The 27587-nt window shown below is 44.4% G+C and overlaps 1 long non-coding RNA gene across 1 annotated transcript in view; it reads left to right on the forward strand.

Annotated features, from left to right (window-relative positions):
- The first annotated feature begins 20231 nt into the window (after positions 1-20231).
- Positions 20232-27587, forward strand: part of LOC138990713 (uncharacterized) — a 99890-nt gene continuing 92534 nt past the window's right edge. Inside the window, exon 1 of the long non-coding RNA XR_011466800.1 lies at positions 20232-20246. This is a non-coding gene — a long non-coding RNA (uncharacterized lncRNA). The remainder of the gene's footprint in view (positions 20247-27587) is intronic.

The following is a 27587-nucleotide window of genomic DNA, read 5'->3' on the forward strand; positions in this document are numbered from 1 at the left end:
TCAGGTAGGGAAAAAAAAAAAATCTCAGAAAGGAAACAAAGCAGAAAGACTTAGCTAGGAACTTAATTCCAAGACCTAGGCTGTTACTAATGTCCTTCTAAGTTAGTACAAAGTAGATTTTTCATAACCTCCATTGTTGTTTTGAGAATTACCGGTTCATCCAGCGGATAGTGAAAGAGGGCATTCAGCTCTGGTGGTTTATCTTGGGGGTAGAGGATGTAGGAATTGCCTAATTGTCTTTAAATTAAGGACATATTAGCAGAGGCCCTCAGTGAATGTATTTCCTTCCTGCTAACTTACAGAAGGAAGTGACAGGAGGCCAGTACTGCCTATTAACTTAAACTAGGAGGATACTTCCTCTCTCTCCCCTCCAGGTTGGTTTTGTTTCTTGTATCTAAGATGAAAGTTACCAGAGTGTTTGGTTTTGTTTTGTTAATAATGGATCAGATTGGGTGGTGGAGGGTTGACACTAAACAGACTTTCACTGAAACCCAGAGTAATTCTTGGTGGAATTAAGAATGCAACTCAAGACCTCCTCTTTGCTTTCCATCACTGTTTATTTTGACTCAGTTTTTCCAGGTAACACAATTATTTATTCAGTGTGTATTCCGACCAGTGGAAACAGGAGTATACTAACACTGCTGTGATTTTTTTTTAGTTTGGAGTGTGGAGGAGGAGAAATCAGTCTACATACGTACTTTTTTGAGCACCAACAATCAGTATTGGCAGGGCGGTGATGGGAGTTAGTCCTTCAGCAAGTCTAAGATCACAGTATAAGTTAGACCAAAACCAGACTTCTGTGCGTCTGCTGTGTAGATTAAGTTTTTTCTGACCAGCCTCAGGCATGTGTGACCAGATGAGTCCCCTCCCTGGACTTTTTGATAACACATGCTCTGGGAGGTGCTGTTTTACCTGAATAGTATTTGCCACCACCATAAGAGCTCATGTAAATACCCATCTTACAAGGGAGGAGGGAGAGGGAGTGTTAGACTATGAGAACCAATGGCCAGTCGTGTAATGTCTGTTAGACCGTGAAACCTCTGCTGCCATCAGCTATGGTAGGCCACTTTGTCCCTGGTACTACGTAGGCTCCCTGATGGTGGGAGAATCCACAGGACACAGTAGTATGGTTGTTTGCTACCAGCACCCCAGGGCACAGATCTAATGAATCACTAAGCAACACCTAGTTGTCCAGGTGTCTAGCCTATTACCTTGATGAGCTCTGTTCACAACAGTGACTCAACAACAGTTCTTCTGTTTTGTTTTTTTAAATAATAAGGGGTCCAATTACTGGACTTTACATAAAGCATTGTTTAAACCTTAAGGGAAGCAAAACAATATTCTTGACATAACCTGAATATAAAACATTATTTGCGTTTTAAGATACAATCATCTTGAATAAAAACTTGAAAACTTCAATCGATTTTTTAAAAAGTACTGATAGACGGTTTTATCTTCAAAATAGATATTCAATAAATTCCAAAGTACATAGAACCATCCCAATGTAATGAACTGATATTACTGTATTTCAACCATGCATTTCTAGTTTATTTTTTATTTGAGTATAATTGCTTTAAAATGTTGTGCTAGTTTCTGCTGTAAAACAAAGTGAATTAGCTACATACATATACTCCTTCCTCTCTCCCACCCCTCCCATCCCACCCCTCAACAACAGTTCTTGAATTGAGCAGCTATAAAGTCTCAGAGGGAACAGGTTCTCAGTTATCTTTATATCCCGATACCTGGTACTCAGTAAGTGTTTGGTAAATGCTTGATGGACGCTTGAGGGGAATTCTTGGACATATCAATAGCCCGTTTCCTGTGTAGCTTCTTCCATAAATGCCTGGTTAGGACCTCCATCTGATCCCCAAGGGCTCTTGGTCAGAGGTTGCAGAATGGCTCCCAGACTTGCTTTGCTCATCTCAAATGCTTGTTTAATAAACTTAGATTAATCGATAATTTGGAGACTTGGGAAATCTCACCTAAAAATTCAGAGTTCCCGATTCACTTGAAAGTGTCAGTGATATGAGACCATTGGGCCCACATTCCAGGATAGCAACAAAAAGCTAGAGCTGAGCAGAAATTGCCTTTGAGATGAGATGTAGCCTCCAGTTGGCCCCAGTCTCTGTCCTATTCATCTCGCCTTCCTAGTGCCTTGACTGGCCCTGGGAACCTCTGTTGGCCAGCACTGCCATCCAGTTTTATGCTATACATTGTGTCACTTGATTATATGTAATTCAGCACTTGAACACGTAGCATCTGGTGTTATCCTTTAATTCATATATTTAAAATGTCTTTTCTAAAAAGAGCTTAATTCAAACTATATTTTTTGAAAATCTGTTAGGTACCTGTTAGTCTTAAACACCATTCATTTATTCTACAAGTATAATAGGCACTGCGTTAGGTTTTGCAGGTATTCATGTCCCCATGAGATACACAGACTCCTTAGGACAATATAAAATGTACTACAGGACAGGAAAGTAGAGGATGCTCAGGGGAAGTTTCAAGGCATGCATATATAAAGGTGAATATTAAAGTGCCTGCCATCAGGAGCTTGCACTAGCGAGGGTGACCAGCCCTAAAATCAACAATGGCATCTACCACTGAGTGACCTATTCATTCTGTTATAAAGGACAGTTCAATTTAAAGAAGCTAAGTGACTTCTTCCAGCTGATAAGTAGGACCATCTCACAAGCCTGCTTGATTTCAAGCCCCATGCTCATAACCTCTTTGTTTTAAATAGGGACAAATACATTATTCAATATTTAAAAATATCTGAGTGCCTGGCTTTACTGGGCTCCAGAGATAAAGCCATGGACACAGTAGACAAAGTCCTTTCTCTTAATGGCTTTTCCATGTTGATGGGAGGAGACAATTGACAAGTTCAAGTAAATATGTATTCATTTCTGAGAGAGATAAAGGCCATTAAAAAATAGACTAGGGTGATGGGTTTGGATAACTGTGGCTACAGAGAGGGTGGGGGTTGGGATGGGGAGGTGGGAGGGCCTTTGGATAAAATGGTCAGAGTAGGCTCCTGAAGAAGTGAAACTTGAGCTGGGACTTAAAGGATGAGAAGGAGGTGGCCTTGGCATTCCTCCATGAGCACCAAGAGCAGAGGAATTGGAGCGTTGAGGAAAAAAGGTTGCAGCTAGAGCAAGGTTGGCTTCCCATGTGGCTTAGTGGTAGTCACCTCCAGTGCAGGAGTCTTGGGTTCAATCCCTGGGTCAGGAGGATCCCCCGGAGAAGGAAATGGCAACACGCTCTAGTATTCTTGCCTGGGAAATCCCATGGACAGAGGCGCCTGAACAACAGTAACAGAGCACTGTCAGTGGGAAGGTCTGTGACGGGTGCGGTTAGAGCCATGGGAAAGCTTTGGGGGTTGAGGGTTGTCACTGGCTGCCCTATGGGAAGTGGACCATACAGCGATGAGAGAGGAAGCAGGTCCTATATGGGGAGGAAAGGCCTTCCAGCAGATGGAGCCTAGTGAACAAAGGGTGAAGCCCCCACAGCACCTTCCTCAAGAGCAGCCATAAAGTAACTTGAGCTAGATTTCAATTCTCAGCCATCCTGTGGCTTCATCTTCCCTCACCAGTGACCCAAGTATCACATTCCACACACTTCCGAGGAGGAGGAGGAGGCACTCAATAAAAGCAAACTGTGTCAAATGCCATTTAGTCATTCTCAAAGTATTCCTGTCCTGAGCCAAGGGGAACAATCGAGAATTGTTTCTACCTGACAAGTTTCCCTGGAGTAGGAAATGGCAACCTACTCCAGTATTCCTTCCTGGAAAATCCCATAGACAGAGGAGCCTAGTGGGCTCCAGTCCGTGGGGGTGGCAAAGAGTCGGACATGACTGAGCGACTAAACAACGACAACCTGACAAGGCATCAGCCTCCCTGACTCTGCAAGTGTAGTGGTTGGTATCGATTTAAATGGCCCGGTCCAGGAACGCACAAAACAAGAGCAGGAGGGCAGTTATCTGACGAGGCAGTCTGGAACTCTGTCTGTTGCGAGGGCTGAGCCCCTGATTCCTGGCAGCCGCAGATAGCTGAAAGAGTTTGCTGGAAAACAGGTTCCTCCACCCCTTCCTTGAGTTGGAAAACGTCCAGACTTCCCTGTGCCTCTGACCCTCTGCTGGGGTTTTGTTGAGACATAGGAGGTGAGTGGTAGCAGAGTAAAAACATATGACCTGGGTTGACGTGCTATTTGCTAGTCAACCTGCTCTCAGCCTCCTCTACCAGTCTCTAAAGTGGAACTCATGTTACTGTTTTCCCTCAGTTGGGAATCCTTATGTAGACAGTGTATGTGGAAGTGTCTGGAAAATCCTAAAGGCCATATAGGTGCCACATGTTATTTAAAGCCACCAAACCCTAGATTAGAGGCATGTTAGGGCCAGATGATTTTAATATGGGGAGCCAAAGGATAGATAAGCATTTGTTATGGGTGTCAACTTACTAAATCTCCAGTGTGTGTTTAGTCGCTCAGTTGTGTCTGACTCTTTGTGACCCCATGGACTGTAGCCCACCAGGCTCCTCTGTCCACGGGGATTCTCCAGGCAAGAATACTGGAGTAGGTTGCCATGCCCTCCTCTAGGGGATCTTCCCAACCCAGGGAGCAAACCCAGGTCTCCCTCATAGAAGGCAGAGCCACCAGGGAAGCCCACATCTCCAGTACCAGTACTAAATCTCCATACCAATGCTGCTTTTTACCAATCCTGTCCTTTTACAGATAGCAAGTCAATGAAGGGGCTTCCCAGGTGGCACTAGTGGTAAAGAATCCACCTGCCAATGCAGGAGACCAAGAGACACAAATTGGATCCTTGGGTTGGGAAGACTCCCTGAAGAAGGAAATGGCAACCCACTCCAGTATTCATGCCTGGAAAATCCCTTGGACAGATGAGCCTGGTGGGCTACAGTCCATGGGGTCGCAGAGGCGTACACAACTGAGCACACACAGCACAGAAGATAGAAATACAAAGACCCATGGCTAGGAATACTATGGATTGTGAGTGGGAGAAGCTGGATACAAATCCAAATCTGGCTGGCTTCAAGCCCATAGTTTTCACACCACACCAAGTTGCTTAAGGAGGACGACGAGCGTATGTGTTGTTCATCGAGATGCTGGCCAGTCTGAGGACCAGGGGGGCTGACGTATCTTCCAGGTGTAGAGTGACCAACTTTCCTAGTTTGTCCTGGTTTAGCACTGAAAGCCCCACATTCTCAGCAAACTGGGCCGCTTGGCTGCTCTACCTTAGTGTTCCCTATCCTAGTCATTGCTTTCTCTGCCCCAGAGGGGAGGCAGAAATGTTGCTGAGGGGGATCAAGGAAGGAAGAGGGGGGAAAGGAGAGTCAGGTGTTTTAGTCCAGACCTCACTCTAAGGGCCGCCATCCCCAACAAGGTTATACATACAGCAGCTATGCAAACTGGGGCATCCTATAAAAGAGACAATAAATGTGACAATCTACTTTAGGCATTCATTATTTTTCTTGTTTTTCTTACTTGGATTCTTTCCAAGAGTGAGGGCAGGGCCTGTCTTCCCTTTAAGAGGACTGGCCTGCAGCCGCTCCCTCTTTCTTCACCCCTGGCCCCCCAGCCTGCCTGACTTAGACTTTAAAACCTGCAGAAAGAGTTTTGCGCATTGGCTGCATGATTCCTCCATCTTTAAAGAAGGGAGTACAGAGGCTGCTGAGTGTCATCCTTTATCTTGACTTCTGCATTTTATTGCCTTTCCCCCTTTGTATCCCCAGGACAGGCTGTCTCTAGCAGGCTGGGTCAGAGCTAGTCTGCCCTGTGGGTTAGGGTGTAGAGGAGATGCCTTGAGAAGGGGTCAGGGACTGTCACCCACCCCAAACCATCAGCTCTCTCTGCATTAATCCTGTGCCTAAATGGTGAGAAAGCTTTTAACCCTTTCCTGGAAGAGAGTTCACCAGTTGGAAAAATACCAAGGCTTGTCCCTCCTGGAAGCTGGCTGTTTTAGGATGCCCCTGATATCATATGGTTGATGTTGAACCGGAGTTTGATTTGTGCTCAGGAGTCTGAGCTTGTAGCTGGGCTCCTGCAGAAGCCTCATGAAAGATGCATTTCAACCAGGCAGTTCCAGGGGAGAGAACAGCTTAAATTACAGCTCTACAAATCCAAATATTGGCATATCTGCAAATCCAAATGTAGGGAATTTTAAAAAAAATCTAAATTCTAAGAATCTTATTTTGCACTTCCTGTGCAAGAAGGAAAGGATGAGCTATTCAGAGAAGAGACAAGGCTGTCAATAACAAGAGAAGCTTCAGCAGAGTAAACCCCACCTTCTTTCCTCTCTTCGGCCATTTTTCAGGTGGCTCAGATAGTAAAGAATCTGCCTGCAATGCGGGAGACCTGGGTTCAATCCCTAGGTTAGGAAGATCCCCTGGAGGAGGGCATGGCAACCCACTCCAGTATTCTTGCCTGGAAAACCCCCATGGACAGAGGTGCCTGGCAGACTACAGTCCGTGGGGTCACAAAGAGTCAGGCACAACTGAGAATGAGCAACTCAGCACAGCACATGCTTCCAGGGAAGAAGAGCCTCAAGAAGAGAGGAAGACAGTATTTGTTCAGCACAGTTTTCTGCAGGACCGTCTAAAGAGACCACCCCACCCAGTAATTGGGATGTTGGGCTCACCGAATCTGGTTAGTCTGTTTCTGTCTACTTTCCTCAAATCACTTCTAGGCCTGGGGCCAAGGGATTCCCATTGAGGACTGACCTCCCCATAGTCTGTTCACAACATAGCAGCCGCCAGCAATCCTGTGAGACTGGGAACTTAGCTATGTCACTCTTCTGCTTAAAACTCTCTCATGGCTCCCCATTTCCCTTGGAGGAAAGCCAAAGTCCTAAACCTGAACCTGGCCTCTGTACTCTTAATACCCAGTTAAATCTCAGAGACAGGTTTGGGGTGAAGTAGAAAAGAATGGAACAACAGAAAAGACATGGAACAACAGACTGGTTCCAAATAGGAAAAGGAGTACGTCAAGGCTGTATATTGTCACCCTGTTTATTTAACTTATATGCAGAGTACATCATGAGAAACGCTGGACTGGAAGAAGCACAAGCTGGAATCAAGATTGCTGGGAGAAATATCAATAACCTCAGATATGCAGATGATACCACCCTTATGGCAGAAAGTGAAGAGGAACTAAAAAGCCTCTTGATGATAGTGAAAGTGGAGAGTGAAAAAGTTGGCTTAAAGCTCAACATTCAGAAAACTAAGATCGTGGCATCTGGTCCCATCACTTCATGGGAAATAGATGGGGAAACAGTGGAAACAGTGTCAGACTTTATTTTTTTGGGCTCCAAAATCACTGCAGATGGTGACTGAAGCCATGAAATTAAAAAACGCTTACTCCTTGGAAGGAACGTTATGACCAACCTAGATAGCATATTGAAAAGCAGAGACATTACTTTGCCAACAAAGGTCCGTCTAGTCAAGGCTATGGTTTTTCCAGTGGTCATGTATGGATGCAAGAGTTGGACTGTGAAGAAAGCTGAGTGCCAAAGAATTGATGCTGTTGAACTGTGGTGTTGGAGAAGACTCTTGAGAGCCCCTTGGACTGCAAGGAAATCCAACCAGTCCATTCTGAAGGAGATCAGCCCTGGGATTTCTTTGGAAGGACTGATGCTAAAGCTGAAACTCCAGTACTTTGGCCACCTCATGCGAAGAGTTGACTCATTGGAAAAACTCTGATGCTGGGAGGGATTGGGGGCAGGAGGAGAAGAGGACGACAGAGGATGAGATGGCTGGATGGCATCACTGACTTGATGGATGTAAGTCTGAGTGAACTCCAGGAGTTGGTGATGGACAGGGAGGCCTGGCGTGCTGTGATTCATGGGGTTGCAAAGAGTCGGACACGACTGAGTGACTGAACTGAACTGAACTGAGAAAAGAATGGCTTTATTGCTTTGCCAAGCAAAGGGGACCATGGCAGACTAACGCCCAGGGTAGCAAGGAGTTTTATAGCAATGGTTCAGAGAGCACATGATCAGCTGGTGGACAGTCTTCTGATTGGTGGGGTGGAGGTAAGTGAGAGTCAACATCATCAACCTTCTAGTTCCAACCAGTCTGGGTTCTGTGCGCTTGCGGACAGCACACTGTCATTTCAGTGTCTCCATAACAGCTCAAAGATGTGTGCATCCCTTGATGGAGAATGAGGACCCTTCCCCGTTGTTTCTCTTGACCACTGGTTCTTCCCTTGCTTCTGCATCTCCTCTTTTCCTTAATTAACTTCTGCTTGAATCTTCCCATTGGAACTCAGTGAAGAGCATGGAGGCTGAATGAAGCCTATTTCCTGTAATCAAAGAAATGGGGGACACAGAAAGGTTTTTGTGCCCAGGAGCCCCACAGGGTCTTGCTTGGTTTGAGTCCCTAAAATAGCCCCACAGCCCTGCCTGCCTCCCTCATTACCTCTCTGATGCCCCCTCGCTCACACTTGCAGACACACTGTCCCCTTGCTGTTCTTCCCCGGTGGCTGGCATGCTTTCCCCCCATGTCCTCAGCATACGCTGTTCCTTCTGCCTGGAACAGTCTTCCCTCAGAACACTTCATGGCATGCTCTTCAGTCTTGACTCGGATGTTAGCTTCTTGGTGAGCTGTCCCTGACAGCCCTATTTAAAATTTCAAATGTCCTTTTATATATACTGTCGCTTGGGGGAAAAAAAATAAAAAAGGTACAACCCAAAAGTTGAGAATTAGGTTTTATTCCGCAGACTTGCTGAGGACTTAAGCCCGGGAGGCAACCTCTCATGTAGCTCTGAGGGACGGTTACAAAAATGACAGAAATGGAGCCAAGCTAGATAGGAACTTTTGCAACAAAACTTAGGTAGTCAAAAACCAAAAGATTACTGTTAATTAAAGAAAAACGGAATATCTCAAGTTAATGAATTTCACACTTTTCTATTTACGGGAAGATGCAAGTGCCTGGGCTCATTGAGATCCTTCCTTTAATATGCACCTTAACTATGTAGGGACAATATCCCTTTTTTGTTTGTTTGTTTGTTTTTTGTTTTCCTTCCTGAATCCCCTCAGGGTGCTGAGCAGAGCAGCTGCAGTGGCTGATGGCTTGATCTCTGCAATGTCCGTTTGTTTACTGATATGGCAGGAGACATTTTTCATCCACAATACCCTTTTCCCCCTTTCCTGCTCCCTTTCTTTCTCACTTATTCAACTCACTTATCACCTTTTAGTATTTTATATATTTTGGGGTTTCTGAACCTTCATGCTGGAGGAACTAGCCTCAAGGTCAGAGAATTCACGGGGGTGTTATAAACAAACAGGACAGAACTAGCTAATATTTAGAGTGCTTACTGTATCTGCTGCTGCTGCTGCTGCTGCTAAGTCACTTCAGTCGTGTCTGACTCTGTGCGACCCCATAGATGGCAGCCCACCAGGCTCCCCCGTCCCTGGGATTCTCCAGGCAAGAACACTGGAGTGGGTTGCCATTTCCTTCTCCAATGCATGAAAGGGAAAAGTGAAAGTGAAGTCGCTCAGTCATGTCTGACTCTTAGCAACCCCAGGGACTGCAGCCTACCAGGCTCCTCTGTCCATGGGATTTTCCAGGCAAGAGTGCTGGAGTGGGGTGCCATTGCCTTCTCCATTACTGTATCTAGCACCACCCTAATAGCTTTATATGCATTCACTTATCTAATCCTCACCTATGAGGTAGGCATTTTAGGAATCATTGGTATTTTAAGAATCACTGAACTAAAATGGACAAGAATGGGCAAATTTAATTCAGATGACATTATATCTACTACTCTGGGCAAGAATCCCTTTGAAGAAATGGAGTAGCCCTCAGAGTCAACGAAAGAGTGCAAAATGCAGTACTTGGGTGCAGCCTCAAAAACAGCAGAATGATCTCAGTTTGTTTCCAAGGCAAACCATTGAACATTACAGTAATCCAAGTCTGTGCCCCAACCACTAATGCTGAAGAAGATGAAGTTCAATGGTTGTAAGAGCAACATTTTACAGAATCAAAAGCAGAGGAATAGTCTATTCAAGCATCTTGTTGATGGCAACACCGCTAGTGATTTGCAGAGCCAAGATTCAGGTACAGGACAGTGCCTTGGAGTGGAGGGTAACCTCCCACTACCCACCTTGCCCAAGATAGCAACGCATATGGCTGAGTTCCCCTCTCTTCATACTCCACACTTCTCTTGGTCCCATCTGTGGGTGATGAAGCCATTGCCTTTGCATTCATTCACAAGTCTGACTTTTCGTCATCCATCTGGCCTTATTTTCTGCCAGTTTCCCAATCACCCTCTATGTCTCAGCCACTCCAGTCCTTGGTTTATCTCACTCTTCACAAAGCTAAATTTCTCTCATTCTTTCTGCTTCCAATTAAGTCAATTAAGTGGTACCCAGCCTTTTTAGCACTGGGGACCAGTTTCGTGAAAAAACATTTTTCCACGGACCGGAGTTTGGGGTGGGGATGGTTTCAGAATGATTCAAGCACATTACATTTATTGTGCACTTTATTATTACTATCACGTCAGCTCCATCTCAGATCATCAGACATTAGATCCTAGAGCTTGGGAACCCCTCCTTTAGAGAGAGCTTTGCTAACCAGCCTGCTACCCACCTCACTTTGGCCTCTTCTTGTTTCCTAAAATGCCTATTAGAATACCAATAGAGAGTGCTTAGTCGCCCAGTCGTGCCCAACTCTGTGTGACCCTGTGGACTGTAGCCCTCCAGCCTCCTCTGTCCATGGGATTTCCCAGGCAAGAATACTGGAGTGGGTTGCCATTTCCTCCTCCAGAGGATCCTCCTGACCCAGGGATCAAACCCCTGTCTCTTGTGTCTCCTGCATTGGCAGGTGGGTTCTTCAGCCACCTGGGAAGCCCATCACAGTAGTGATGCTATTTGCTTATTTGCTCATCATTCCCTGTTTCTCCAGGAACCCAGACTTTGACATGTCAGTGTCACACCCTCAGTGTCCAATGTCATGTCCTGCACACAGTAAAGGCTTAACAAATATGTACTGAATAAATGAATCCTTCTTTGGATTTGCCTGATACTGTCATCCTGTATGTGTCAAGAGAAATATTTCTTCAAAAAGTGGTTTTGAGTTTCAGGGATGTGCTCAGGTTTGCAAAACTAAGGTGTTAAGTAGAACCAGGAGGAAGCTTGATGGAGTAAAGTGGGTCAAGGAAGATAAATTAAAAAAAAAAAGAAGAGGAAGAGGAAAGCAATAAGGGCCAATTAAAGAGAACAAAGAAAAGAATCTGCTAAAGTTCATTCCATGAGGGGTTGATTCCAGTTGACTAAATGAGTTATTTGACTGCCTTCAATTCAAAATAATCCTTGTACCAAAGTGGCCTCTTTGAGGGTAGTATATTCTGTCACTCTTCATTATGAACTAGCAAAAAGATGAGGTCCTATTCTCCGAGATGGCAGGGGGATTTATTCTGTGCCAGATACTGTGCTAACTACTTGTAATCATTACCTGGTCAACATTCCTCACAACTTCAGAGGGTGGGTTCTATTATCACCCTAACTCCCATTTTAGAGCTGGGGAAGGTGAAATGTCAGAGGTGACTTGTGCCTATCACAGAGCTGGCAAGTCATTCAACTGGATATGTTAATGCAAATTCATATGTCTGCTGCACAAAGAGCTCAAACAAACCAAAACGACTGAAATTGGAGCAGAGGAAGTTTTATTGCAGGGCCAGGCAAGGAGATGGCTCATATCCTAAGAAGCCTCCAGCTCCCCCAAAGGGTTTTGGCAAAGCATCTTCAAAAGCCAGGTGAGGGGTGGATGGTCACAGGGTACCAGAAAAGATTGTACACAATTCTCTGATTGGCCAATAAGGAAACGGGGTGGTGTCACAGAGGTGAACTTTATCAGTCCTTAGGCTACAGGAGGCCTGGAGCTATCAAGTAGTTAACATCTTCCATTTGGTGGGGGGTTTTAAAATGTGCAAAACAACTAAGGAAATTTGCATCAAATACTATTATTATCAGGGTTTCCCAGGTGGTGCAGTGGTAAAGAATTCAGTTTTGATCCCTGGGTCAGGAAGATCCCCTGGGGTCAGATCAGATCAGATCAGATCAGTCACTCAGTCCTGTCTGACTCTTTGCGACCCCATGAATCGCAGCACGCCAGGCCTCCCTGTCCATCACCAACTCCTGGAGTTCACTCAGACTCACATCCATTGAGTCAGTGATGCCATCCAGCCATCTCATCCTCTGTCATCCCCTTCTCCTCCTGCCCCCAATCCCTCCTAGCATCAGAGTCTTTTCCAATGAGTCAACTCTTCGCATGAGGTGGCCAAAGTACTGGAGTTTCAGCTTTAGCATCATTCCTTCCAAAGAAATCCCAGGGCTGATCTTCAGAATGGACTGGTTGGATCTCCTTGCAGTCCAAGGGACTCTCAAGAGTCTTCTCCAACACCACAGTTCAAAAGCATCAATTCTTCGGCACTCAGCCTTCTTTACAGTCCAACTCTCACATCCATACATGACCACAGGAAAAACCATAGCCTTGACTAGATAAAACTTTGTTGGCAAAGTAATGTCTCTGCTTTTGAATATGCTATCTAGGTTGGTCATAACGTTCCTTCCAAGGAGTAAGCGTCTTTTAATTTCATGGCTTCAGTCACCATCTGCAGTGATTTTGGAGCCCAGAAAAATAAAGTCTGACACTGTTTCCACTGTTTCCCCATCTATTTCCCATGAAGTGATGGGACTAGATGCCATGATCTTCGTTTTCTGAATGTTGAGCTTTAAGCCAACTTTTTCACTCTCCGCTTTCACCTTCATCAAGAGGCTTTTTAGTTCCTCTTCACTTTCTGCCATAAGGGTGGTGTCATCTGCATATCTGAGGTTATTGATATTTCTCCCAGCAATCTTGATTCCAGCTTGTACTTCTTCCAGTCCAGCGTTTCTCATGATGTACTCTGCATATAAGTTAAATAAACAGGGTGACAATATACAGCCTTGATGTACTCCTTTTCCTATTTGGAACCAGTCTGTTGTTCTGTGTCCAGTTCTAACTGTTGCTTCCTGACCTGCATACAAATTTCTCAAGAGGCAGATCAGGTGGTCTGGTATTCCCATCTCTTTCAGAATTTTCCACAGTTTATTGTGATCCACACAGTCAAAGGCTTTGGCATAATCAATAAAGCAGAAATAAATGTTTTTCTGGAACTCTCTTTCTTTTTCCATGATCCAGAGGATGTTGGCAATTTGATCTCTGGTTCCTCTGCCTTTTCTAAAACCAGCTTGAACATCAGGAAGTTCACGGTTCACATATTGCTGAAGGCTGGCTTGGAGAATTTTAAGCATTACTCTACTAGCATGTGAGATGAGTGCAATTGTGCAGTAGTTTGAGCATTCTTTGGCATTGCCTTTCTTTGGGATTGGAATGAAAACTGACCTTTTCCAGTCCTGTGGCCACTGCTGAGTTTTCCAAATTTGTTGGCATATTGAGTGCAGCACTTTCACAGCATCATCTTTCAGGATAGGAAATGGCAACCCACTCCAGTATTCATGCCTGGAAAATTCTCTAGACAGGGGAGCCTGGTGGGCTACTGTAGTCCACAGAGTCGCAAAGAGTTGAAGAAAGATGATTGAGCACACACACATACACACTATTATTATCAAGGTACTCAAGAGAGGAGTTAATGGAGGATATGGGGGAAGCCCTGTCCTGGGAAGGCCCTGTAAGGTCCCACTTGGTTACAAATATGGACCCAGGCATGTCTGTATCCAAGCCCCACTAGACATGTCCTCTTTGCACTCCAACCACTGTGTGTCCCATCGACACACACAATTTGAAGCAAAATGCAGCATTAACTCAGTTTTTCCTTTTCCTCTTCCTCCTCCTTTAACTGGGCCATGATTCCCCCAGAGCAGTTACGTCCAAGGGTTTCAGACAGGTTTCTGAGAATTTAGCACATGCATACTGATTGTAGAAATAAACTGATGGAAGATGGCCCCACTAGGAAAAGGAGCCTGAACTTTCCATATAAAGATGGCCCAGGGAGAGGGGAAAAAAACAACCTCGGGACCCTGACTAATTTGACAAATGAATGTACTACCATGGGAGGGTCTGAGTCATTAGAGCTTTGGGGATGTGCCAACTAAGATAAATAAATTGGATTTCAGCCTGTTGTACTGAATCACTACATCCCTGCAGGCGCTTATACACGACATTAACCTGAGCATGATGTCTGCCATTTTGGCAAGGTCAAAAAGATTTCTTTCCCACCAGGGGAATTTTTCTCTCACCTAGCAATTTACAAATTTCCGTCCCCATGGTGAAGGACTAGATCAACACTTATCAATACCGACCTCAGTCTCTCAGTCCTTTTCCTTCCTCATCCTCAAGCCCCACGGCCTTCTGCCTCCTGAGTTATTATGTAAATGACTTACAGGCAGAATCTAAAATCATCGACCAGGAACCCTCCCACCTTGACAATCTCTAGTTAACCGGATTTCTGCTTAACTGAAGGTTAAATAAAACCTCCTTGTTTCAGGCCTTGTTAGTGAAAATCTTTCTAAACTGTGTTAGTTCACTCACCTGCCTAAGTTTCTGGAGCAGAAAGAAAATAATTACATTTTTGCTTGATGATCAGACATCTTGCAGTGCCTTGGGGCACTATTCTGCGAAACGGTTTGGATTAAAATTTCACTGTAGTTGACTTTTGTGAGAAATGGGGCCCTTAACTGTTTTAAGTTGAAGAAGAAATTTTAATTTAATTTTGTTGAGAGAAGCATCTTGCTTTCCCTGTGCTTAGCAGAGTATCAAGGCATTTCCTCAAAAATGCTAATAAGTCGATGAATGTCTAATACGAACTTATTTATTGCTGTTTGTTTTTTTTTTCCCCAATAATAATTGTATCTGTTCGATTAATCACTAGAGATGGTTCCAGATGTTATGCTAAGCACTTTATATGCTTTATATCATTGTATCCCTGCCACGCAGTGAGTGGGCTTTGTGCTGTGGGTATTCAGTTGTGTCCAACTCTGGTGGCCCCATGAATGGTAGCCCCCTAGGCTCCTCTGTCCATGGTATTTTCCAGGGAAGAATACTGGAGTGGGTTGCTATTTACCCTACAGATAAGCCACAGAGCGGTTGAGTGACTTGGCCAAGGTTCCAAAACTAGCAAAGTGCAAACTAGAATCCACGTTACTTGAGGAGTTTTATGGATGGTAGTCTCCATCTGCATATGAAGCTATATAGAAAGAAATGACCTTAAAACCATAAGGAAAAGGAAACTACATGAAATGAGAATTGAGGTGGGTCAGACAGATATGCACAGGTACCTCTACCCACACCCAGAGACATACACACACACAGACCCACAAGCACCCTGGTCCTAGACTCCCAAGGACAGTGTAGTAGTTTAGAGATGCAATTTTTAAATAATCTGCCAAAAAAAAAAAAAAAAAAAGGGCCAGGTTGTTTGTTTTATAACTTACGGCTTTTTGTGAACTGACACCTTTGTAAAATAACATAGATATAAATCATTAGAAGAATGAAGTAAGAACATAATAAAATGACCTTTAAGACCAATTTGTAAAATAAGTATTAGCTTTAGCATACATAAAATAAAAGTCAAATAGTTATAAAATTTCTACCAGCTCAGTCTCGATTTCTGTTCTCCTTTCTCTGTGGACAGCAGTTGGTGGATCTACAGAGGTACTCACATTTTCCCTTTGCAGGGCTAGGTCAGACCGACCTTTGCTTCTCCAATAGTGGTTACCAATAGGCAGTATGGGCCTCACCTGGGAGCTGAGCATGCTGGGAAATGTGGGATCTCAAGCCCTCCCCAACCCTGCCCTGATTGGCTGAACCAGGATCTGCATTTCAACAAGATCACCACTCCAGTATTTTTTCAGGGGAAATTCCATGGACAGAGGAACCTGGCAGAATATAGTCCATGGGGCTGCAAAGAGTCGGACACAACTTGGCGTCTAAACAACAACAACAACAACAACAGGTGATGCTGGTGAGTATTAAGTCTTGGGAAGTAGTGATTTAGAACAAAGACTCAGAAGTCTGACCACTAGAATTAGAAGTGTTCTAATTGAGATCTTTATCTCTCATATCTATGTGACCTCGGGCAAATTACTTAACAGCTCTGTGCTTCCATTCCCTAGTTTTAACAGTACACCCCTCTCTGGGCTGTTGTAAACTCTGCAAGGTAATGGGCCTGGCAGGTAAAGGGCAAATGAGAGAGTGCCCAGTGGAGCCTAGCACTCTATAAGGTAAGGATGCCAAAGCTACTGTTGTTATTGCTAATGATTTTTTAAAATACATTTCTTTTTTTCTTAGGCCATCTTGTTGTCTTTGAGACAGACACACTCAGGCTAAAGACATTTACTTGGATGTTTGATGTTTAATCAGTTGTGGGCCCTTATGGAGGGTTTCCCCACCCACTTCCTCATCCGGGTCTTTTGGCTTGGGCCTATTGATGCTACTTGGGCCCACTTGGACAGTTTCCTCACCCCGCTCAGCATCATCTATTGGTACTAACCGTCCTGAACAGGGTGAGTCTACAGGAGTCACGGGGTGAAAGCCGATGAGTTCTGCTGTTCCAAGCTGTTGAGGACAGAGCTCACTAGGGCCTGGTGGATATTTCAGGCCCTAGTCAAGAGGGGAGGGGCAGTTCAGCTGAGAGAGGAGACATGCCCTGGGTGGTGGGGTTTCTGTGACAGCAGGGATGCTGGTTGCTCCCATCTTTTGTCTTTTGTTCATTCTACAGATAAAAGCCAGTGTGTCCTCTAGTAAGATGGACGCTTCTGTGAGCCTGGAGCTAGGAAGAGGCAGCAAACACAAGTGAACACTCAGTGTTTCCTGAAGATTTACACAGAAACCTACCCACAGATGCAGGAATGCTGGGTTTATAATAGGTGTAGCATCACTTGTTCTTGTGTGCCAAGATAAGGGTAAACAAATCTCATGCTGTGATGGAAGTCCCTATCTGTGGAAGCCAGGAAAGATTCCCTGCCCTGTTGCTGAATTGTGTGCCTGACAGGTTATCCTCAGAGGCTTGTTTTAGGACACTTCATCTGGAGGTCACATCGGGTCCCGCATGTGAACGGTGGAAGGACATGCCTGGGTGCAGAGGAGGGTGAATCCTCTGTCCCTGCTCAGCTAGAAGCTCAGAAATGGAAGCACCTGTGGCAGAGGCTAGAGTATTTGAAAAATCCTGGAGAGGAACTGGGTGGGGAATCAAGTGACCCTGTGAGCCTGGGCCTGATTGAGGAAATATGCCAGGAAACCTGTGTTTCCACTCTTGACCTTGGTCCAGCAGTCATACCCACCCTAGACCCACCTCTGCCTTTTATTTTGTCAACAGCAGGTAGATAAATGCTCTCAAGTTTCCAGTTTTTCATTTCACCTCCAGAGAAGGAAGCCTACACTGACCCGTAGGAACTGGCTGGCTGTCTCCACCACATCTTCTGCCTCTAGAGGACAAAGGCAGTGTCTTGATCATCTCTGTATCCCTTATGTGTAAGCTTTCTACATGTGCTAGTAAAGTTTACAGAAAAAGAAAGAAAGCCAGAGCTCTGAGGGTGAATCTCTTTAAGAAATACAGGAATGTAACTTAAAATTTTGGAAAAATTATCATTCTCCTATAATATTTGGGCTTCCCAGGTGGCTCAGTGGTAAAGAATCTGCTTGTGAATACAGAAGACTTGGGTTTGATTCCTGGATGGGGAAGAGCTGCTGGAGAAGGAAATGGCTACCCTCTCCAGTATTCTTGCCTGGGAAATCCCATGGACAGAGGAGACTGGCGGGCTACAGTCCATGGGGTCACAAAGAGTTGGACACGACTGAGCGACTAAACAACAACAGCATATAATATTTACTATTTGGTGTTCTGTCTTTTAAAAAATAATTCTAATCAATCTATATGTAATTATTATTATCCCACTTTTCAGATATTGAAGCTGAGCCTCCAGAGCCAAGAAAACACAGCTTTCATGTAATGAAGCCAGGATTCAAATCCACTAATGTAGACATCCAACCCCGCTTTGTCCAAGCTGATTCTAGAGACACCATCCCAGGTCCTCTGGGTTGTGTTCCTTTGGGAATTTCCCTGAGCCTAGGCCTGGGCCCCATGTTCCCCCCTGCCCTTTTTTTTTCTTTTTTTGGTTTGTTTTTTTTTGTGGGGGGACAGAAATCAGTATTTTTTAAAACAAATATTTATTTTTTACACTGAAAGATAATTGCTTTACAGAATTTTGTTGGTTTCTTCACATTTGTTAATCTGCAGGAGGAATGGACTAAGACCCCACAGGACGGTTGTCCGGTGGGTGTGAGAAGTGCAGAAGAAGGTGGACAGCAGGGAGACGGGGCTTTAAAACTCGAGCAGTGTCAAGTGTGAGTCCCCAGGAAATTGTGTTGTTGCCACAAGACTTGGACATTAGAAAAATTAACAGAGAGCCAGTTACCATCTCAAGGCCTTCCAAGGGCAGTTCAACCCAGGGACCAGAAATCAGGACTGAGGAGTGCCCAGGCTAGTGTGATAGAGGCCAAGTTGATCCCCGAAGATGTGTATAGCCACAGCTGTGTGCAGAGTAAAGGAGACATATATGCATGTATATATGTCTGCATGAGCACACACACACACAGACACAGCCATCAGGAGAGCAACTGCGTGCAGTCAGAGACACACAGACAGGACAGGGTTCCTTTATATTGCAGAAAATACCACTCAGATTATCAGGCTTCCCCTGAGTCAAACTTTGCAGATTATCAAGATTTCTTGTTAGTCTTATTAGTCATGCTTTCCATATTCCTGGTCCAAGCTGTGTATAGTATACTACCTCTTGTAGAAAACGAAGGATGAGATACATAGACACACACACACACAATGTTTTTTCCCATGATTTTTCCACATTTAGACTATGTAAATTTACCTAAAAAGCTTATGAGCATGGTTGGCTCTGAGTAGGAACCTAAGGGCTAGAGGTGAAAAGAGAATCACTTTGCATTACCTTCTTTTTTTAATATTTAAACCTTTCAATTATGGATGTGGGTTCTTTATTCAAAACAATAAAAAAACCAAACAAACAAAAAAACAGACTATGTTCCCATGTCTATATTACACTCCGATGTTTCTGAATTGAGTCCTGTGAGTGAATGGTTGTTTCTGAATGTGATTAACTCTGGGAGCGTTTATGATAGGTTGGAGGCTGTTTATGTTTCAATGTAGAGAAGCAGATTGATGGAAGACCCTTGGAGGTGAGGAGGATGGAAATTCTCTAAGGGAGGTAAATTTCTCTAGCCTCAGCCAGGAAAGGCCAGATTAACCACTAGGGAGTGATGAGTGTCAGTAAATTCCAGTAAATCAGGTAAGAAATAAGCTAGACTCTTCATCTTGACATCTGGCTGAATTGGAATATCTAGGAGTATTGGGAGATTTGAACTGAATTTAGGGAATTTTTTTTTTTAAAGGTAAGATGACTGTGTACACCAGACATTTGTTTCCATGGCCACATAACTGAGATGCAGACTTTAAAAGGACTAGCTGACTTTGTTCAGTACCTGCATGTAGTAGAACAGTGAGTAGTCATTTTGCTGGTCTCATCACATTTAACCTTTAAAGACTCATACCAAGTGATATCCCATTTTACCTGTACAGAAATTAGGACCCCAAAGAGTTAGGAGTTGATCAACTGGCCCAAGATGTCACAGATAATATGGCAGGGTCACAGTATGACATTAAGGACTCTGACTCCAAACCTTGGCTCTTCCCAACACTGACTGGAAGAAAAGGAGCCAGGGCTTAATTATCCACAAGAAACTGGCAAATAATTATCCTAAGGTAGTGGCTGTCAGACCCCAGCTACATCAGAATCTCCTAAAAAGCTTGTTAAAGTACCCCACCCCCATGGTTTGGATTCAGTAGGTTTGGGCTATGGCCTGGGAATTTGCATTTCTAACAAGTTCTCAGAAGATGCTGATGGTCTGGTCTGTGGGCTCCACTTTGCTAACTTAAATCATTTAATATTTTATTTGGCTGTGTGCAATAGAAGCTCACTTTACACAGGTGTCTTGGAACCAAGTTTCTGATTTTGTTGTACAATAACCCTTCTGGAGTTAGATGGGTACTGGCATTGCTTTAGAAGCTCAATAAGGCCTGACATCTCTTTTTTTTTCACTCATGGCTCATTTACTCTTTTTTTTTTTTTTTAATCAAAGTGGCTGCTGAGACCCCAGTCATCACATCTGTGTTCTAGTATGAAAGAAGGTAGAAAGTGGAAAAGGTATGGTCTGTCTCATTGATTGTTCATATCCTTCTCTAAGGCTTCAACTGTGTCATATGATGATATCTACAGAAAGAGAAGTGGACAGAGTGAGTAGTTTACTTAGGTACATTGCCTCCCTACACAAAATGAAGATTTTGTAGTCAAAGGAAAAGGAGTGATTGACCATTAGGAAGGCACTTAATCCTACACAGCAAATTGGACAAACTGGAGAATATATTGCCTTTATGAGAAAAGCAAGAATAGAGTACCTTCAAGAAGGCTGTATGAGTCAGCTTTGTCTTCATAACAAGTCACTTGAAAATCGAGTGACTTTTAGTTTAAATTCAGACAAATCTTTACTTGATGATGAATCTGTGGATTGGTGACTTGGGCTGGGTTCATCTGGGAAACTCATCTCTGCTCCATGTGGTGTCACCTGGGCGTAGTGTTACTGCTGTGACCTTAGCTAGATGGCTGGGGTGTCTGGGACACCTGGGCTTTTCTTTTACCTTCCATCATGGCGTGACTGGGACCAAATGGTTTATGATGATCTTTTCATGTCTGGCAACTGTTGCTGACTATTGGCTGGGTCATCTATCTCCAGCAGGCTGGAAGACCAAGTTCTGAAAGCAGCAAGAGAAAGTGTAGGTCCCATTGTGCAAGTGCTTTCCAAGCCTGTGCTTGCATTGCGTTTGCTGATGTCCTATGGCCAAAGCAAGTCACTTGGCCAAGACCCGACCAAGTTAATGTGGACGGGGACTGTGCAAGGCTGTGTGTCCCAGGAGGCGTGGCTTATTGGGGCCCATTATGTATCAATCCACCAAATACACCCGAGACCAAGGACCAGAATGTCTTCTTACCATGTCTTTGCCTTTCTCTGCAGGTCACCTTCATTCCTTTACACAAAGCACTTGTCCATATCTGGAACCCAGGGATCCCTTCTTCAGCTTCCCACCCAAAGGGAACAGATGTTTCCTCTTTAACTGTATTCTGAAAATCACTGGGAAGAACTTTGGCCTGCTGTGGGTCAGATGCAAACCCCAGGGTTAAGCAATTGAGATATGATCACTGGTGGTTCCCAACAGAGCCTCATATTTGGCCAGAGGTTGCAGAAGGGGCAATTTTCAGAGACATCATTCTAAAAGTGAATTGAGATCCCTCCTGGAATAATGGAGATATACTGACCAGAAAAGACAAATAGATGTGCAGTGTTGGGAGGAACCACCGAACAGAAGACCTCACAGACTCTCTTTTTTGGATAGTTTCTTTTAATATTTGTTTTGTTAGTTGATTGGGAGAGTCTGGATTTATAATAAGAACTTAAGCTAATTGAAAAATCAATTTCTATTATTCTCCAAAACATTAACTTATTAAACCAATCTACATGTTTTCCTTATTTTCTTTGAAAAAATGCAGATGAACATCCACGCTGGCCCCCGTAGGAAGCTTTCCTGGCAAATATACAACAGAGATTACATTATTTGTCACTCACCTGTCTTTGCAATTACGTTGGGAAAACAACACAGAAAGCAAAAGAAAGGCTTGGGTCCTTTAACTGGTACATTGGTCACATCAATGAGGATCTATTTTTCCCCTCCAATCATGTAAGGAATTTAAGAGCATGCTACCGAGGTTCCAGATCGGGATCTGTGAATATACAGGACTTCTGGCAAAGTGAAAATGCTGGGATCACCTCTCCAGCAGGGTGTCTGATGGAGGCATTCCTGATGAGTGTCACCAAGGAAGAGTCCCAAGCATGAGTGGAGTGTACGGGCGCCCTCTTGCTTTTCAACTGGATTGAGGGACAGTTAAGAGAGGCAACCACTGGAAGTGTTGGAGAGCAGAGGGATGCTGGCCTTTGGGGAATGCTCCCAGTTTCCACAAATAGTAGAGATTCCTGAAAGGCTTTGAGAGAGGCTCTGCTGGTAGCCATGGCGATGCTGGGTTTCTCGCATCCCCGCTGCCAGAGAATGAGTTTGTTCCCAGTTCCCAGGGGCCTTAGCTGGTGCAGCCGTGGCTTCTTTCAGAAACCTTGTAGACAGAACTGCTCAGAAGCACTTCATTAATTGGTGGAACTTGCTGCTCACTGTGTCGATGCCCTGCGGGTTTCACCACTGGTAGTTAACACGCTCTGGTTCGCCTTCAAGGGGGTGTTCAGTTCTCCTTTGGATTCTTTGCTGGTAATGAGGGTGTGTTTATCAGCAGGACTGCTGAGAAGTCTCTGGGCTGTGACTTTGAATATGAAAACAGTCTGGCTTCACATATACCCAGTTCAAAATTCATGCTCCTTTCTCTCTGCATTCCTTAGTCTGATCTCCCCTACTGGTCCTGAATGGGAATTTATGAAAGATACTTGGGCCCTAACAGCGATTTCTCACTGAAGGTAGTGGACAAGCCATTAAGAGAAAAGCTTCAATCTGGGAAACTGTGCAGAGGTCCATGAGAAACTGCAAGAAGACTCCAACTTCAAGGCTGGGCTGCAGAGCCAGGAGCTAGTTTAAACTGTCCAGGGCACATTCATGGTGCCAGGAATGAGAGAGAGCTGGGGGCAGTAGGAAAAACAGGAGATAGTCTTCAAATGACTGCTTAGAACAATAGGAATTTTTCATAGTGCAGGAGGGCAAGAGTTAATGAAGCTTTATTTCTTATTTGCTACATCTCTATTAGAAAACATACTTGAGAGTCTTCGCTTAAACTTTTTTGTTTGTTTGTTTGTTTTGCTTTAGGCAGAGGAATTAGACATCTTATTTTATCATAAAACAATTTATGGAAATGTGTATACATAACTATCTAAGTTTAAAAATTCTCTCCATTTAATCTGAAGTCTGCGATGATGAATCACTCCCCCTGCAGAAGAAGTCTCAGCGATGCAGCCCTGAATAAAGATCTTTGAGCTTCCCTAGGTGGAAGAACAGAAGCCAGCACCCAGAGGGCTGTCCTGCTTAGATGCAAGTGTCATCCTCAGTGAGTTCCCCCTGTGCATTCTCCTGGGGTCTAGTGAATGAATCAGATGTTCAAGGGCAAAAGAGGCCCTGTTTTTCCTTTTGGATAAAGATTCAATTATTGCCTGTCTTGGTCTGGTTGCTGTTTTAAGTAAGCCTCTGCCCCTTGGAAAGCCTTTCATGGTTCATCTGGGACGGTTAAAGAAAGGCCAAAGGAGCCCTGGAGTGGGACTCCCAGCCAGAATTTGAATGTAAGTGAGATCTGACAGCCCTTCCCAGCCTCTCTGCACCAGGAGATGTTTTCTGCCCAGTATCAATGGGTGATTCTAGGTCGAGGAGTCCCGAGGAGGATGTTCATCTTTCATCCCAAATTCATGTGCCTTAGCTCCCTGCGTGATAAAGAGGTTGGCTGATAAGCAAACTGCCTGTACTGTGTAATTCCAGCCGCTGCGTGTTTCCATCAGGAGTTACTCCAGGCTGCATCTCCCAGGCTTCCCAGCTTACCTGCCTTGTCCAGAACTATTTGCCCCTGCTGCAGTGCAGCAGTTATGAAAGTGGGCTCTGGATTTAGACAGGTTTGGTTATGAAATCCAGTTCTGCCACTGACTAGCTGTGAGGCTTGGATGAGTTGCTTTACCGCTCTAGACCATTCTGTAAAATGAGTCTAATAATAGCTATGCATCAGGATCCCAACAGGAAATAGGTGCTGCTGTATTCAGATGAGGATCATTCAAACAGGCCTTGTTCACAAAAGGAGAAATTACAGGTGTGTGAAAGGTTTTGGAAACCACCCTGGCTCATAAGGGAACCCGGGTTAGTAGTACAGAGCTGAGGCCACGCCTAAGCCAGTAGGAAAGTTAGTAGAAAGAAGGAACAGGAACCAAAATGGGGAAGAGGTTGTTGAAAAAGGTTTCTGAGAAAAGTCACGACCTTAGTCCACCAGAAATGACTTTACGGAAGGCAGGGGGCAAACTGACTTTCCCTCCTGTCTCCAGATTCCTGCTCTTCTGAGGCTCCTCATTGTCCCAACCCAACTAGAAGTTGGAGGCCATGAGAGGAGGCAACATAATCTGTTCAGACCAACCTCCCAGGGCAGGGCACAAAGTGGAGGAGGGTGGGGATGGCTGTGTGATGCAAACATCCCGCAGAAACACATTCATGGTATGGCTGAGCTGATCGAATGATGAAATGGCATTAAGGGCTAACACAGTTCTTGGCACCAAGTTTTTAATGAAAGTTAGCTAAGATTATTAGTATTTCTCTGTTCTAGGTCAAAAGTGAGAGAGTTGTCAGTGATTTCAGGCTGAGCCCATGAAGTAGGGCCTGTCAGAAGCAATGAGGGGTTAGGGAATGATGAGTCTTTGGTATAAAAGGCAAATTAAGTTTTGTTTCTCCTTTCCTAAAGAATGTTCAGATACTTCTTGCAACCTGTCCCTATCAGCTTTTCTCTGACATTTTTGGTAGCATGTGAACATGCTATTTTGAAGACAGTGTGATTTAAACTACTAGTCACTTTAATAATAGTTCTTGAAAGGATAAAGAGTTTTTTGGGTTATTGGAGGGGCAGGAAATGGGGCCTCCATTTGCCAGTTAGGCTGTCTTCTCTGCGGGTAGCATCTGAGATTTAATACCAGCAAACATTTGCAAAGAATTCCTAGATTCCAGATATTGTTTTTTTATGCATCCTACTTGCATCTTAATAAATCCTCATAGCCGCCTTATGAGGCCTTGTTAGCTCCACTTTACAGATGAAGAAACTGAGGCACCAAAAGTTTCAACTTTTTAACCTACAGTTCTCAAAGTTCGAAACAGCAGAGCCAGAATTTGAATCCAGTCTGACTGCAAAGTCTCTGTTCTTCTCTACCCTGGCTGTGTTGGCATTCTTAGCTCTGAGTGTACCATCTGCTCCATAATATGCGTTCAGGAAGTGCTTACTGAATTAATTGGAGTAAACACACTGAACTATACTTTAAAAGTTTTAACTCCTTGAACTATAGCCTATTATTTGAAAGAAGGGCCAGCATAATTAATTTGTATTCATGAGGCACAGGAAAAAGCCAGATTTAACACATTAAAAAAAAAACAAACAACTTTTATATTGGAGTACAGCTGATTAACAACACTGTGATGGTTTCAGGTGGATAGGAAAGGGACTCAACCATGCATATGCATGTATCCGTTCTGCCCCAAACTCCCCTCCCATCCAGCTTGCCACATAACACTGATCAGCGTTCCCTGTGCTATGTGGTGGTATGTATGTACATGTCTGCCCCAAACTCCCTAACTCTCCCTTCAGTTTAAAGTCAAACTGTTCTTAAATATAATCTAGTTTATCTAGGGTCCATTTCTGCTCACGGGCTACTACCTAACATGGTATAAAAAGACTCACACACAAACTACCCACACCATACCTTTCCCAGGTAGTGACAAGCTGGGATAAGTTAAGAGAATAAGATGCCAACAGATTTCTTTGTGTCTTTGTAAGAAAATTCCAGCAGCTCACAGTTCAGAATGTTGCTTTTGGTGGGAAGCAGCTCATGGCTGCACAGAAAGACAAACTTTATCAAGGCCTTTGGGATTGACTGTAGTTTAGCCCCAAGGTCACTGGGAGGCCAGAGCCGAATGACTGGCAAGAATGTTGGCCCCTGAGCCAGCCGAGCCTCCGGGCACACTGGCCTCCCTCTGCAGGCCTGCCCGTCAGCGCTGTGACAGTCTGTACCAGCCCTTAGCAGCGCAGCAGCCGCGTTCTCCCCACAGGAAGGGGACCCCCGCCCCCACCCCACGCAGGAAAGAAGGGCACCTCCTTGGCTGGCCCTCCTTCCTTCTTGCCCACACAGGCCCATCTCCCCGCTCACACAAAAGACTCTTTCAGCAACCGGTTACCTAGATTTGAACTTTTCAACAGGCTTTTTGTTTTGATTTCGTTTTTTTTTTTTTTTTCCCCTTTAAGCTCCACAGCTAAAATACCAGATCCTTCTGTTGCTAAGATTAAGGATTTTCTCCTCGTTTTCTCCCTCAGCTCAGTTTCCGTTGACTGAGAAGGACCAAGAGATGGATTACTGTTCCTTTGCCAAATGCGGAGAGGGTACTTGAGCTCTGGGGGGGCTTACACTGGGATTGGACATTACTCAGCCTTGTGCTAATCATTCTTAGTTACTCAACGCTCTCCTCAAAGTCACAGGCGTTTGTGTCGGTAACCAAGGCCTCCTGAAACCACTCAGCCCTAAGTGTACACAGGAGAACCATGGAGTTGGAGTAAAAAGTAATTTAACATGAATATTTATATACTGTGCAGAGCGTGTGCCATGATTCACTCAGCTTATTTTCATTTTATGCTTTTTCTTCCCATTTGCAGTGTTTATTTATTGCAAAGTTGAGGCTGTTAGCAAAATAATACTTCGGGGTGGGTTTTCTTTTTCCTTTAGAAATTTTTTTTTTCCCCCCGCTTTCTACTTTATCTCTGGGACAGTATGCCAGTTTAACAGCAAAACTGGTCACTGCTGCAAACCCCGAGAGACTGATGGTGTATTGTTCTGAGCCAAGGCTTTTGCCACTGAGGCCTGAGCATGGTGCTGTGTGAGCCCTGTGGTCATTGAGCTGTGGCAGCTCCCATCAGTCACCATCTGGGGACAGGAATCACCCAATCCTCTGACTTGTGAGATTGCAGGTGCCAAGTGGGCTCTACTCCAATATGACAGGTGTCCTTATAAGAAGACACACAAACACATATAGTGAAGATGGTCATGTGACAATGGAGGCAGGGGTTGAATTGCTACAGCAGGCAGTCATGAACCACCCAAAGTTGCCAGAAAACCACCAGAAGCTTGCAAGAGTCGAGGAAGGTTCCCCCCTACACGAGACTTCAGAGACAGCACAGCCCTCCCGCCATCTTGATTTCAGACTCTGGACTCCAGAACTAGGAGATAATATATTTCTGCTGTTGTAAGTTACCCAGTGTCTGGTGCTTTGTCATGGTAGCCTAGGGAAACAAATGTACTCTTTATGGCCAGCCCAACTCTCAGAAATGGTCAAAGCTGACAGAGCTGTCAAAACAGCAGAGAACCGACAGTATTCTAATCCCTTACATCGACCAGGGAGTAAGCAGCTGGTCAGGTTGGAGCCCTGATTTAAAGGGTTTCCTTTAGATTAAAACCAGAATGGACCAGGGTGGGAAATTGCAAGCTTTATGACTTAACGCTGACTCCATCCAGGGTTACGAGGGAAAGAAACAGATCAATGGTATCTGAAAGATCTTCTTGGCAGCTCCAGACAATATATAGCATCCTTTTTCTGGGACAAAACCCCTCCCACATTTTACTCAGCTATCCTGATAAGGTGAAGGTAACTAGACACATGTGAGCATCAGCACCCATAGATTCACCAGTTACTTCATTTGCATGCACTTTTCTCATTTAAA

The sequence above is a fragment of the Bos mutus genome, chromosome 14 (genome assembly GCF_027580195.1).
Source record: "Bos mutus isolate GX-2022 chromosome 14, NWIPB_WYAK_1.1, whole genome shotgun sequence".
In the NCBI taxonomy this organism is placed as follows: Eukaryota; Metazoa; Chordata; class Mammalia; order Artiodactyla; family Bovidae; genus Bos; species Bos mutus.